We start from the raw sequence: 14,539 nt of genomic DNA, 5'->3' as shown, positions 1-14,539 counted from the left end.
CGAGGCAAAGGAGTGGAGCACTCGCCGCCGGCTGCCATAAGATCGAATCAGGACGGCGCCGGCGAGCGTGCGCACCGGCAGGGGGAACCGCCTCCACACGGGCGGTTGAAAAATGTTGGTCCGGCCGGCCGCTCGCTGCCTCTGTGGACCGCGGCGCTCTGCCCGGGTCTCCCGCCAATGACCTGGTAACCTGCCGCCGCCGGACAGATCCCTCGCCGCATCCTACTTCTTCTGCCCTTCTCCTCCGTTCTTCTGTTGGAGGCTGGCTTTTGGTGGCATGAGCTATCAGGTCGGGCGCGAAGGAGAACTCATGGCATGAGCTATTGGGTGGGGATTGACCGATTGAGGAACCGGGGGCGTCGGCTGCAAGGGAGGTCTCGATTGGGATTTGGGAGGGGAAAGCGGACAGAAGGACGGACCGGTATGGTGGCAGTTATGCGTTACATGCGATTTGGTGGGAGGGCAAAACGGTCTAAAAAAAAGCGTTGACGAAACTTTTTGGCAGAAACCAACGGACCAAACCACGGAAACGTTAGCTCCTTTATTATTAGGTATAGACTAGCAAAGGAAGGCGCGGCGGCACGCCACGCCCTGAAGATAGTCAGGAGTTGAAGAATAACCGATAATTCCATGATAAATTACGATGGTAACAATGATGTAGTAGATAAAACTCAAATGAAACAACCAAATGCTAAATGAAACAACCAAATATATCTGGTACACACATACATAAGTTAAAACCTATAGTTCAGTGGTAGATTAAGCGGTTGATGTTGCTTATCCCATACAAAACAAGGGATGCTCCTGCAGTCTTGCATTTTTAAGGATTCAGCCAATCGAGCAAAAGCAGGCCACATAAGTCACTAAGCCAACCTCGTCATCAGCAATACATAATACCTAGTGATGCAAGACTCAATACCTAGTGATGCAATCACCAATGCGTTCCATCATTATTCCTGAACAATGGCGGTCAAAAGTATAGACTGATTACACAACACATCAGACTGAATGTATTTTACAAAACGCCTTTGTAGAGGCTACCCATTATATGTATGCTTTGGAGGCAACTATCAAATGTGGCAGGTTAGCCCGCAGCCCTGACTGCCATCGCAATAACTTAAATGTAAGGCACTGTTATACAACCGAGTTGTTCGATTTTGAATGCACTAAATAGATCATGAAAGTGCAGGTGTAAGGAAAGACACCAGTTAACTGAGTACATAATATATACATACAATCATTTTTCTTGTGCCCTTCTAGTCATCAGCCCCAGCTTTCCCAGTAGTAGTATTCATCGTCGGAAGAAAGAACAATGATCTCCTTTCCCTTGACCAAGGGAGAATGACTTGGAGGACAACTCATTTTCACCATCCGTGAAGTCAGCACTCTTCGCAGTGGTAAGCTTCTCGGTTCTTGCCCGATCAGTCGCATTGAGGACCCGTGTGATGGCAATGGCTCCATAACCCAAAGAAAGTAAGGCTCGAATACCATCCGAAAATCAACAACATGACTTCATCGGTGGATAATACTGAGATATAACTAACATACCATTAATTTTCAAGCAAGAAGAGGATCTTATGTCATAGCATGAACCGAACTGCCAATAAGAAGAACAAATAACATAGGTGCAGTATTATCTAGACTAAATATGTCATCTCTGAAAGTGCATCAGCTCTTGTAGGTGGCTTGAAACATTCGCAACTGTCCACTGCAGATATCTGAAGTTAGTGGTGTAAGCATCATCTTGGTCCTGCAATTAGTATCAAATAATCTATTTTTATTCTGTCCGAACCAGTAGAAATTATTGTGTTAAATGCATAAAAACTTACTACACCCGCATCTAAGAAGAGTACACCTCGTTCAAGATTACATCAGTATGCGCAGCCACATCAACTAATGAACATTTACACTTGCTATCTAGAGATAGTTTACCCAAATCTGTAAGATGTGAGCCATATTCAGGGGTGTTCGAAAATGAGATTAAAAAAGGCATTCTGAGGACATCCAAGGGATTATATGCACCCATAACCAAATCTTTATAAGGATTTACCTACCTCAGCCGTGTGAGTAGGTCAAGATATGAGCATAGTTATTAAATAGCATTCATGCCTAGAGAAAACAGTGTCAAGGGATTCCTTGAAAATCTTAAATCTTGCAAAAGAGGAATATGTTGCATACATAATCTATTTAACAAATGGGGTTCAATGATCACAAAAACACCTCGTTCATAAAGTATTATATGGGACCGTGAAACTAAGAGTAGAGCCTCTTTGCAGCGCACCTTGCTTCTGCTGTAAGTTTAACTCCAATCCAGAGGCTTTGGTGTTAATTAAATATTGAGCAAAATAAAACTAATGGATGAACTCTACCCTAAAACGATGTCCCTTGTGATGATGCATTATAAAGTAAATCTGTTAGAAGCTTAGAAACAAAAGGTTATTGTTCAGAGGAAACTTGTTTTCCAACTTTTGCAGGATGAAGATAATAACCAAACGATGTCTATGGAACAATCCATAAGGTATCACTACATAAGCAGGTAAGGAGGTCTTACAAATCAAATTGATTGTAACTTTGAGAATACAATGCCTCATAAAATTCCATTTCATTTTTTATCAAATGAGTCTCACCTAAGGTGTAAAAATCTCTTTGCAACTGGTAGAAAGAGTTATTAAATTCATCAAGTACAGCCTTTGGTGGAAGAGCAAGATCTACAGGTCAGCACATTTTCGTCCGCCTTAGCACTATGCCCTTCAAGACTTTTTCCTTGAGAAGATTCATGGCTCTGTGGCCCTCAAAACTCACTGAACCATGTAATAGCAGTCTCGCTATGTACTCCCTCCGGTCGTTTTTAATCGACGCGGAGGTGTTCAGTGCATGCACGTAGATTAGTGCAGTGACTGCGTCGATTAACCAGAGGTAGTACTGTTAGAGAATGGCTTTGTGTCAACAGAGCTAATTTCATAAATAAAAATACATAAATATAAGGGACATATCAAACTCTGTAATTGAACTCTTCATTTTCCAGGAGATTAGGGTCGTCAACCAAAATGAAGAAATAAGGACAACGGTAAAATTAGAAAATCAAAGATTGCGTGAAACAACTGCAAGCAGGGAACACACATCAAAAGAAAATGTGTTTTTTCTTTTAATAACCAAAAAGTTGCAGATATATAACATGGTCTAGGCAAACCAACAATTACTTCACATAACCAAACTGTTTCTGAGCAAATTAACCAAGCACGCCGAAGCATAGTAACATGCTTCCATAGTGGCGATTTAATAAGTAAAGAATCAATTATGTCATCCCTGCTACCTCCTTTAACAACCGGAAATACTTTCTTAAAATCACCACATAAAACCACAGTTTTCCACCGAAAGGAAGCAAGCTTCGAGAGCTATCATTTACTCGACATATTTTGTGTACGTGCTTTCCAGCAAAACGTTTTAGGCAACGGTCAGGCCTTTAGCAGACAGAAAAGAAGGATTATCGTATTCCCAGTGCTGAGTACACTTTACCAATTTAAGAACAATGGTCTGTTTTTTAACTTCAAGCTTTAAAAAAAGTAGAATCATGATATCTGAAACATTTTCTGTTGTGATGTCCAAAATGAAAAAAAATACTAAACATTCTCTCTTTTGGGAATGATCCACAGGATTAAGTACCTCCCTAAGAAACCATTAAATTAGGTACCATAGTGTGTACTAAGCACCTATTTATAGTCACTTAGTCAGACTGGAACAAAAGATAGCACCAACACCAAGATATATTAGAGGAGCTACAACCAACCTGAAGCACAAAACGCAGAACACCAACCTGAACCCCATCAGGCCAAGACAGTACATACATATAAGTGCTGATGATATGGGAACATTGCACTGTGTTGCAGAGCCTACAGCATCCTCCATAGCCAGTCCTGTGCAAAGATTCCGGCAAGAGGATCAGGAGAGCACTTTGAAACTAAGTTATTCCAAACTGAGATTTTAGATACCATACAACACATTATGAACGGATTTATAAGGCAGCAGAATAGTTTCCAAGGATGAGAGGTTGGGAGATGTAGGTTACAGAGTAATGCATCAATCTGTTAGCACTCTTTACATCTAACTGGGTATCTATGAAAGCAAAATCAGTACCAAGCTAATTAGTCTTCTCTTTTGCTTCCTGTAACTTAGGCCTACAACAGTTGAGCTACAGATAACTGAACAAAGTAAACAGAGTAATTCAGTTTTTTGCGGAAATATAAACAGAGCAATTCAGATGATACATTAGGTGATTTGAGTGTAGACCACGATATTAAGCAAATTACCATGTACTGAGCGATGGTATTACCAATTTATTTTGTTCGCAAATTGAAATGTACCTTTCCATCACTAATCAGCTTGTTTTGCCTCATAGCTGTACAGATCCATGTATCCTAATGTTTGATGCAAGACTAAGGTGCATGAAATCCAAACAACTCAATCTGAGTGGAGAGTGGGCAAGGAAAACGAACCAGAACAGCTGCTAAGTTCGCCGGCGCCATCGTCCATGAGGCATGAGATGGCCGCCATACACGGAGGGAAGTAGCCGGATTTCATGGAAGGGGACGTGGACTGCAGCCGCACTACCGCGGAGGAAGGCGGCACCCTATGCGCCTACAACAGTACACCTGCCGCAGACCTTGCAGGACGGCCTCCACTTCGCCGCCGTGCACCTCGTGGTCGTGATTCCCGGCCCCCTCGGCCTCCTCCATATCCGGCTCGTCCTCCTCCTCCTGCATATCCGCCACCAAGTGGGGCGCTCTGCCGCTCTATGGCAGAGGTCGCCGCAACCGCAAGCTCTTCCACCAGATTGGGGGGCGCTCTAGGGCGGGGTCAACAGCCACCGTAGCGCTGTTTTCAAGAGAGGCTAGAGGAGTTATGGGGATTCACCTGCCACACACCGTTGTTCCATGCCTTCGAGTCGCCGCCGTCTGACACTGCAATCGCCGTGACCTCAAATTATCGTTGCCTCGGTCGAGCCTGCCCATGCCCGTGAACCCTGCCGCCGCGCGCCAATAGTACATGGGAGTGGCGGCTCTATGGGCAGAGACACGGCCCTTGATCCCTCGCTGTGGTGCGCCCGTAAACCGCCGCCGCTAAACACGGGACGGACGGCTTGGCGGGGCAGCTGTGCGGCCGTAGCGAAACACCGCCGTCGTCGCCACAGTTCCGGCGGGTTAGACCTGCTGCTCGCCGGCAAGACCCGGCACCGCGCCGGCCTCCTCCGCCGCGGAGCCTCGCCTCCGTGGTCGGCACGCCGTCCTCATCCTGCTCCCGCAGCTCTCAGATGTGGTGGCCAGCCTTCATTGCCGGTGTGGCGGCCGCCCGTCGCCCAGGTCACGTTGAGACGCCGAATAGGGCTAGTCGCATCGGCCTCGGAAAGGAAAGAAATGCGCCGCGCTACTAACCGCCTTGGGAGAAGGACGGCATCGACGGTGGTGTCGAGGAAGCATGTGAGACAGAGGATGGGGGAGATAAGCATTGTTCCATCGTGGGCATGGCCACCGCTTTGACCGGTCAGACGCAAAGTTCAAGACTTGGGTCCACTAAAAAATAGCTACATCCACCCAGCCAGTAAAGAAGCACATTACAGAATGGTGAAAAGGGAGCACCAAAATTCCAAGACTACACCAGAACTGTACACCAAAAAATACTGCCAGAATTAATGAGAAAGTAACATACGTGTCAACTTATCGTTAACCTACAAAAAAATTCAAAACTCTAACAAAAAAGGAAGTTGTTAAGGTTTAGTATAGTAACTAGCAATGGAAGGCGCGGCGGCACGCCGCGCCATGTGGTGGATGGTTGATGATATTTTTTGGCGGTGGTAAACATTTGTGGGTTATAGTTAATTTGTTTTGTCTATTTAGAATTGTGTGTAAGGATCTACTTGTGTGTCAGTTTTATTTTTATATGGTAGTTATATTTGTCAATGGGCTGTGGGATATTGTATGCTGCGTGTGTGGTTTTGGATGCTGTGTTTGGCGACATGGACATGTATTCTGGAGGCACAGTGATAGAGCTTTGCAGCGTTTCATGTTGGTTGTGTTTTTTTTTTTTTGCCTATGTGGCGTGCACTCATGAATGATACATATGTTCAAAAATACTTTGTGAAGCCACAGTTAAATGATTTGACCCGGTAGGTGCATCCATACAGAAGAACAAAGGCTATGTACTACTGCAAATTTGCAATAAGTAATTACATAGCCCATGAGATTATGTGACATAAACAGTGCATGCACTACTAAATAATCGGTATTACATAGTTTATTTACTGGTCTATGTTACCTAAGAAGCACATTGAAGATAGCAGGTTCTATTTAATATAAAAATACATGTTACCTAAGCAGCACACTGAAGCTAGCAGGTTCTATTTTATATAAAAATACGGTGCAATTTTACTGACTAAAGCTCTCTAGGACTGGTGTGTTGCTGTTCTGGGTCTTGGAGACCTCAATTGTACGTTTTCCTCTTCCTCCAAAAGGACGCAAGTGTCCTACTCCTTTTTTTTCTCTTACTGCAAGAGTTGTGGACTTGTTGTCTTCATGGAGGATATTGGGCAATTTGCTGGTGTACTCTCCATTCATGAGTACACGATAATATTGAGAAATTTAGGGCACCAGTTGTAAGTAACATGGAAGTAAAAATTGATTTGATCTACCAAATATGACAATTAAGCCCAAGGGATTAGTTGACTACACATAAATTTAGCTAAAAGGGTCTTTACAGTAATTGTGCATGGATACTTAGATACTTGATGTCAGGCAGGTGGATAATATTTTTGGTAGAATTGCATGGATACTTAAATGCTTAAACTATGGCGTGTTGGCGATGTTCCATACTCACTATAGCGGTAAATAGACGAATAACACTTGACATGGTATTCTCGGTGGCAGGTGCCGACAAAATGGATACCTCGATGCAGAATGTCTGTGATCGGTTTGGATACTCCTTTACTTCTCTCTTTCAGAACAACTTATAATCTGGAGCTGAGATTCCGGTGCTTTCTTCAAGGAAAAAAGTTCATAATTAGTGTCTTTGTTGTACCAAAATCTTTTTTACTCACTGGAGGTTTATTCCAAAATTAACTGCACAGTCTAACAAATGTGCCATGGTATAGAAGTGGCAGACAAAATAAATGATCATATTGAATAGATGAAGCACAAAATAGAACGGAACCTAATTAGTTCCACATGAAATCAACAGTGTAAATAAAGAGAGAGGAAACATTTTAATTATCTGAATGCATGAAGCTATGTCTATGTTCATAGATGTACCTGCAACCATGATATGATCTGAGGTGCATACTCTTACAGATGCTCCAGTACCCCCTAGTCTAAGATAATTGTAGTTTCAGTAGTTGCAACACCACTGTCGTCTAGTGCAAGTATTTACAAACTTTTTCTCCACTGTTACTCTCAAGACTCTTCATGGGAAAATATAGGTTTGGATAAATAAACACCTACCGTGTCCAGTATCTAACCTTAATCCTGTAAATATGAGAGAGGTTCCGTTGCACAACCCTGTCCACTGATTGTTTTATTCAACAACATTATAGGGACACCAACCTTCAAAGAGATCTTCTGGTGTGGGAAATTACCAAGTTCAGCAGTACAAGAATTTCAGAGGGTACAATAAACTTACGCCACCACAAGATAGTGTCACAACTATCAAATTCCCTTGCAACCCAAGGACCCTAGAAAAAAAACCATAGTCATTCATTGCGTCTGGTGCATTATTATTAGGTCAAACCATAGCACCTTGTGCTAAATAGGAAGATTCCAAATAATTTTCTGAAAATAAATCATAAACTGCATCAACTACAGTAGACAAGTGATCAGAGTTTGGTAGCAATGTCATAGCAGGAGGTATATATATGTAAGGAATGGTTCATGCTTCATTTGTGTTCAGTGGACACTAAAAACTATCAACAATCAAACAATGCATTGCAAAGTCCGCCGTACTAATTAAAAATAAACTTAAGAATCACATACCGTATATTCAAAGGGATGCTTACATTAACACATATAATGAAACATTATAACTATAAAAAAAGTAGTATCCTTTCGCATAGTTGAATTAGTATCACTTTTTTCCGTTTCAAGGTTTATTCTAAGCAAAATTCCGGAAGTCAGGCTGCAATGTTAAGTTCCAGTGATAAAATAACAATGAAAAGATATACTGAAATATGTGCAATTGTTTTCGTGAAGCAAGTAATGGCTGGTGCTGGCAGAATTTTAAATTTTAGATAAGCCTGCTCACTGATGTGTACTTCTAGTGCGACCAACTCATGGTAAATTTATAAGAAATTGGACTGAAATGTAAAGGTTTGTACCAAAAAATAACCAGACAACTTCTGAGCGGAACTACTTCTAGAGCAAAGATAAAACTAATCGGAACCAAAGGACACAAATATAGTTCTTAGTGTGTTCTATTTCAAGGAATCTATGGCACATAGCCATGCTGTCACAAAATAATATATTGCATCAGTGTCTCAGGGGAATTGAAAGTAAGAGGATTTCTCAAAAGAAAAAACAAAACATGGCATTCATTTATATTAACTAAAATACCATGAGAGAATCAACACATTAATGGTGCTACGAACAACGCTGCACCTTGGACAAAAACTGGAATACCTATTTATTTCTAGATATTATATGGTCAAATCTATATTTTGAGTTTTTTTACCTCATTGTAAAACCGAGCTGTCAAATAAAATGGAATTTGAAGCATATGTTTGCCCATTGAACATTTAGCTGAGATGCTAAAACAGGAATAACGCAAGCAAGGATATGGAGAACCACTAATATTCCGAAAGAAACCTACTAATTACATATGAATGACACATACAAAGCATTCATCTTTGCCGCCCTGCAAAAAAGTGTATGATTACTCTTCTGTGATGTTACTTGTATAAATGGAACTGCAAGAGAGAGAAATGCGTAACAATTCAAGAATCTTCAGATTATCCTTTGGTGCCACAAAATAATTAATTGCATCAGTGTCTCACGAAAATTGAAAGTAAGAGGATTTCTCCAAGCAAAAGACAAAACATGAAATTCAGTTGTATTGACTATAATACCATGAGAAAAGCAACACATTATTGGTGCTACAGAAAACTCTGCACCTTGGACAAAAATGGAATACCTATGGGCAAACTACTTTATTTCTAGATATTATACGGTCAAATCTATATTTTGATCTGATTGCAAAACCAAGCTGTCAAATAAATGCAGTTAGAAGTATATGTTTGCCCATTGAACATTTAACTGAGATGCTAAAACAGGAATAACGCAAGCAAGGATAGGGAGAACAGTAGAACACTAATGTTCCGATATAATTACTAATTGGATGTTAATTCACAATTCAAATGCAGTAAATCCACGACCAAAGTAAAATATTGTAGCGGCTCTTTTCGTGCAACGATCTTGATCTTAAAGGAACTTTTGGATGCCATCTAATTTTTATCATTAAACAACTAAATATATCAAAAAAATCAGAGGTACGAACACACTGAATGCACAAAAATCAATGCTCATGAAACATAAATGAACAGCTAAAAATATCTGGAGGTTCAACAATATATACTTACATGATAGGAACATTGCAATTTCCCTAGGCTGGCTCTTCCTTCATTTCATGATGTCTTCACATATTAATTTTCTGCTAGTTGCTTTCACGAGATTGGACCATCTTACTGAACCATCAAATAAGTGATTAAAACAGTAAAAAAAATAGAGTTTAAGGTTAAGTTGAGGGAGCAAAATGTAGAAAGGAAACAACTAACGGATGCACAAAAAGATAAATCCAGAAAGATGATTTTGGCAAAATAAACTCACACGGCTGCTCCAATGATGAGACACACGATTGGGTGCAGCTGGGGTGGTACATGCTCTGGGCGTGCCCTCCAGCTGCATCTGCAAGGAGGAGGTCCTCGGCCGGACGGACATGGTGCATCAGCCTTCAGTCCTTCACTCCAAACCAGCGGCCTTCCTTGGATCTCGTCAACTGAAAAAGAGCACATCCAGTTGCAACATAGGCAAGACCACTGACCATGGGCGTAAGCAAGTAAAGCCGAATCGAAGATCGGGAAAAGGTTAAAACGTACTGAAAGAACACAAACCAAGCCGGCGGTCGGCTGCACGACGGTGCTGGGCTTGATGACCGGTAGAACAGCCCACAACTACGGCTCATCTCCACCTACCCGCGCAGGGCGTCGGCTGGGGCAGGACGCACGATAGGCAGGCCGAGCACGCGGAGACGACCAACCGGCGACGGCGCCGGAGCTAGGCCGGCGGTCGGCAACCACGGAGAGCTCGGTTAGGGGAGAGTTCAGAATAGTTCGACAGAGAGATTTGGCAGGGAGGAGATCCGTCCACCACCACGAAGACGACCACCTAGCCGACCATGCCGCCACACGGGTCCACGCGTAGATCAATGTGCAGGTCCCCTTACCATCACAACCAAATAGATCAACTCCGGGGCCTCCGCCCCAACCTCCTTGCACCTCCTAGCGGCCAGACGAAGAGCAGCTAGCGTCTGCCGGAGCTGATCCCAAAAGCTGCCGCTGCCCGGCCGCATGCCTGCCACTACGCCAGATCTGAGCGGCGTGATGATGCAAGCACGCGCCGGTAGGATGCAGTCCACGCAAGGACCGCCCGCTGCAGGCCGGAACTCCGATTCCGGTTCCGTCCATCGCGCATAGGATCCTCGACTTCTTCGTTGTGCTCCATGCCTCGCGCCACCGCCTCTCCATACGTGGCGCAAAGCACACCTTCCCCTGCCTCCTTTGCTATGGAGGGGGAGGGGGGCGGGGCGCAAACACCATGACAGTTTCCGGCGGTGGCGAGGAGAGGCGAGGGGCTGGGGCTTGCGGAACTCAAGCTTCCCGGCTAGGCAAAGTTGAGCGCGCCCCCGGAAGGTTGAGAGCACGGGGAGGCCGGTGGAGAAGACAGGGGATCGGTTGGGCTCGGGCATAGATCGAGATAGGAGAAGAAGATTCCTGAAAAAGATACGTGGAGTGAGACAAAAAAATAAGGCAGCACAGATGCCGACAGGAGGGACATAACAACCAGTTCGTGGGCATGGTAGCACCGCTTTGACTGCATGTCTCAAAAAAAGCTACATCCACTCAGGCCATCACCCAGATCAGAGAGAAACAGTAAGAAGGAACTTTGAAAATTCTAAGACAGCACCTAAACTACACACAGAAGGAACGCTGCAGCAATTAACCACCATAGAACCCACGTGTCAACATGTTGTTAATCCAAAAAAAAATCCAAAATTCTGAGAAAAATGATGTTGGTTTCCAAATAGTATAGTAGTTATATATATAAGAAAGATTGGGTTACAATTTGGTGCCGAAGGTTTCGGTTGAGATCTCGTCGAGAAGCTAAGTGATGCGGCGACCTAGCTCTAGACTTCTGGTGGCTAAAGTTGCTAAGATTGATCGTGTCCCTCGGTAGCCCCTCTCCTGGCCTTTATATAGGAGGCCAGGTCTCAAGAGATCCAACCGGGTACGACTAGGTTTACAGTAGTCCTAGCTCTAAACTTTACTTGTTCGGCTTCTCCTTTGTCTTGTTCGTCAAGGAATCTTCCGCTGCATCGTCCAAGTGGCCAGCCTTGCCATCGAGTACCTTCATGGGCCTCCAGTTAGATTGTACAGGATAGGGCAATGTCGGTTACACGAAGGGTAATGCCCACGTCACCCTGGCTATTCAAATGGCCAGACTATGAAGAGGAGCAGCAGTATCAGGATGATGGACAGCACGACGTCTACGATAATTAGGATCGTCTCCTGACATCAAGCATTGCATGTGGAGTAGATGGACTTCTATTACGTATTTCCGCTATGTGTGTTATAATTGATCCCTAGATCAACTATTGTAATAAGACTGGATCATGTGATCCTTTATTGTAAGACAGTTATGGTTTGTAATGAATGATGTGCTGTGATATGAACTTTTATGTCTCGCAAAAACAATCTTCTTGGGATTGCGATGTATGGCATAATAGGCATCTGGACTTAAAAATCCGGGTGTTGACACTGGTGATACCCGGAATATGCGTCAAGAAAACATAGAAGTTCTGCCCATGCCGTCAAGTCAATGACTTGGTCAAGTGCGGTAGGGGAACAGATCCTTCGGACAATGTTTATTCAAGCTGGAGCAATCGATGCACATTCTTAGTATTTCAGAATTATTTTTGGGTACAAGGACGGGGTTTGCGACCCACTCAGTATGGATAACTTCTACTACAAAACCTGCCTCTAGTAACTTTGCTAATTTCATCCCTATGCCGCGGTGCTTCTTGTCTCCAAAGCGTCGTTTAGCTTGCTTCACCGGTTTTGCACCCGGATTTATGTTGAGGTAGTGTTCAGTGAGTTTCCTTGGTACTCCGGACATGTCAAAAGGTTGCCATGCGAAGATATCCATGTTAGTTTGGAGGAACTCGACGAGCACGTCTTCTATTTGGGGCCCAGGTCAGCTCCAACAGACACCTTCTTGGAATTGTCACCTACTAAGAGGTTCACCTTTTTGGTGTCTATCGCGTCCTTGAACGAGTTCTTCTGTTCGGAGATCTGTTTCTTGGTGGTTTGCATCTCACTCGGATCCACTGCGGCCCTGTAGCCTTGCAACTCCTCTCAAGATATCAGAGATTCTGCGAAGGCGGCTTCGCCTTCCTCGCAGTCTCGACCTTTCTTGTAATCTCCGAATACGGTGATCATACAGTTAGGACCCGTAATCTTGAGCTTATTCTAGATGTAGCATGCCCTTGCGTGGAACTTGTGGTAGGTGGGCATGCCGAAGATGACATGGTAGGAGCTCTTGAAGGGCACAACTTTGAACGTGATCATCTCTTCGCGGAAGACATCGCCGAAGGCCATGTGAAGTTTGATGCTGCCCAGGGAGTTCTCCTTTTTACCCGGAACGACACCATGAAACTCAGTGGTGCTATGCTTAAGCTGCTCCTTGGTAAGGTTCATCCTCTCCAGAGTCTCCAGGTACATGATATTTAGGCTAGCTCCGCCATCCATAAGGCGTAGGACTCTTTTGGGATGATGGTCGGGTGATCCGCCCTGTCGAATGTGCAGGGTTTTTCGACCACTTGACGTACTGTGCACAGCCGGAACTGTGGCGTTCAGGACCCGGAGGGCCGATTTCTTGGCCCGGACCGTTGGTGTTCCAAGGAAGGTGTGGTATGCACGAGCACTCTTTTTGACGAAAGGGTTAGATTTGTTAGCTGTGGAAGCCTCTTTGGGATCCGGCGAAGCGTCGTCCTCATCCATCCCTCGGAACTATCATCATCCTTTTCCTAGTTTTTTCCCTTGCCTCCTTTGCCGCGAGGGCGGTGCTTCCGAGTGCGGTTGTATCCTGCTTCCATCAGTTTTAAGGTTATTGACCCACTTGCAGCTGCGATTGGTGTGGGAGGACTTGCTAGTAGCCGGGTCAATATGGGCTAAGCATGGCATATCCATGTATTCATCGTAGCTTTGGGGAGCGCGGGTTCCAGCAACAGTGACCTCGTCAGCATGCTACTGGCCCCTGTTGGCTCCGCCACCACGGCCGCGGCCTCTTCCGCCTCCTTGACCTCCACGTTGGAACGTCATGGCAACCATGTCGGATCCACCGCTCTTCTGGTCATCGGGGGGATTCTTCCTCTTGTTGTTGTTGCCGCTGCCTCCGTTATCACGGTTCTTCTGTTGCTGGTGCAGGGGTATGGCTGTGGCTATAAGTTCTCCACCTGCATCGTCGTCAGCGGCGGTGTGAGTACTTGCAATGCCGATCATGTCATCCAAAGTCAGATTGTTTTCATTGATCAGGCAAGTAAGCTTGTGCCGGAGCAGACCTCCCCTCTGCAAACCACCTATGAAGGCGTGCCTAGTTGTGTGGTTATCCACGTTCTCGCACTCGTTTCTGGTTGCTAACCATCGAGTGAGGAAATTCTGTGAAGTTTCACCCTTTTTTGGATACATGCTTGCAGGTCGCTTGTTGTGGCAGGTCTCTTGTAGGTGCCCCTGAAGTGTTTCTCGAAGGCGATCTTCAGGTCAAACCAACAAAAGATGGAGTTTTCCGGGAGGTCACTGAGCCAGGTACGGGCTGGACCAATAAGGTACAGCTAAAGCATGCGGCAGACTATTTTCCGGTTTCCTCCGGTGAAGCTAATTGTATTGAAGTAGTCTTCGATCCAGGTATCGCGCCATTCACTGCCATCGTAATGCCTCAGATTTCCGGGTAGCTTAAGGTTCAAGCCTTTTGGCGTTGGCTCCTCTCGAATCATCCTACCAAAGCATTTTGGGCCAATGTATTTGGATCTGTATTCGTTGAGATGTTCCCTTGCGTCACGCGGGCCATTGCGGGGGGGATTTTGAACGGGAGCGAGATCTTCGGCCTCCGCCTCCGCCTCCACCTCCTCCACTAGGTGGTGGGGAGGGAGATCAGCGAGGGGGCCAGTGGGACCTTTTGCTTCCGCCTTCAGATTCTCCGCGCCCTTCTTGCTGCTAACTCCGGCTTCGGTG

At 44.8% G+C, this 14,539-nt stretch overlaps 1 long non-coding RNA gene across 4 annotated transcripts; it reads right to left on the bottom strand.

Moving 5' to 3' along the window:
• Positions 1–940: 940 nt before the first annotated feature.
• On the bottom strand, positions 941–11,026 carry LOC127333945 (uncharacterized). 4 transcript variants are annotated; one of them, XR_011752089.1, is made up of 6 exons: positions 10,130–11,026; positions 9,861–10,029; positions 7,299–9,718; positions 4,494–7,028; positions 3,788–3,914; positions 941–1,750 (listed from the first exon to the last, which is right to left on the bottom strand). It is a non-coding gene; the product is annotated as an uncharacterized lncRNA (long non-coding RNA). The 4 variants fall into 4 exon arrangements; XR_007871687.2 differs by having other exon boundaries at positions 943–1,750; positions 4,494–7,717; positions 9,614–9,718; XR_007871685.2 differs by having other exon boundaries at positions 4,494–9,718.
• Between the last annotated feature and the right edge of the window lie 3,513 nt (positions 11,027–14,539).

This window comes from Lolium perenne, chromosome 2 (genome assembly GCF_019359855.2).
Source record: "Lolium perenne isolate Kyuss_39 chromosome 2, Kyuss_2.0, whole genome shotgun sequence".
Taxonomy (NCBI): Eukaryota; Viridiplantae; Streptophyta; class Magnoliopsida; order Poales; family Poaceae; genus Lolium; species Lolium perenne.
This window is presented reverse-complemented; position numbering and strand designations above follow the sequence as displayed.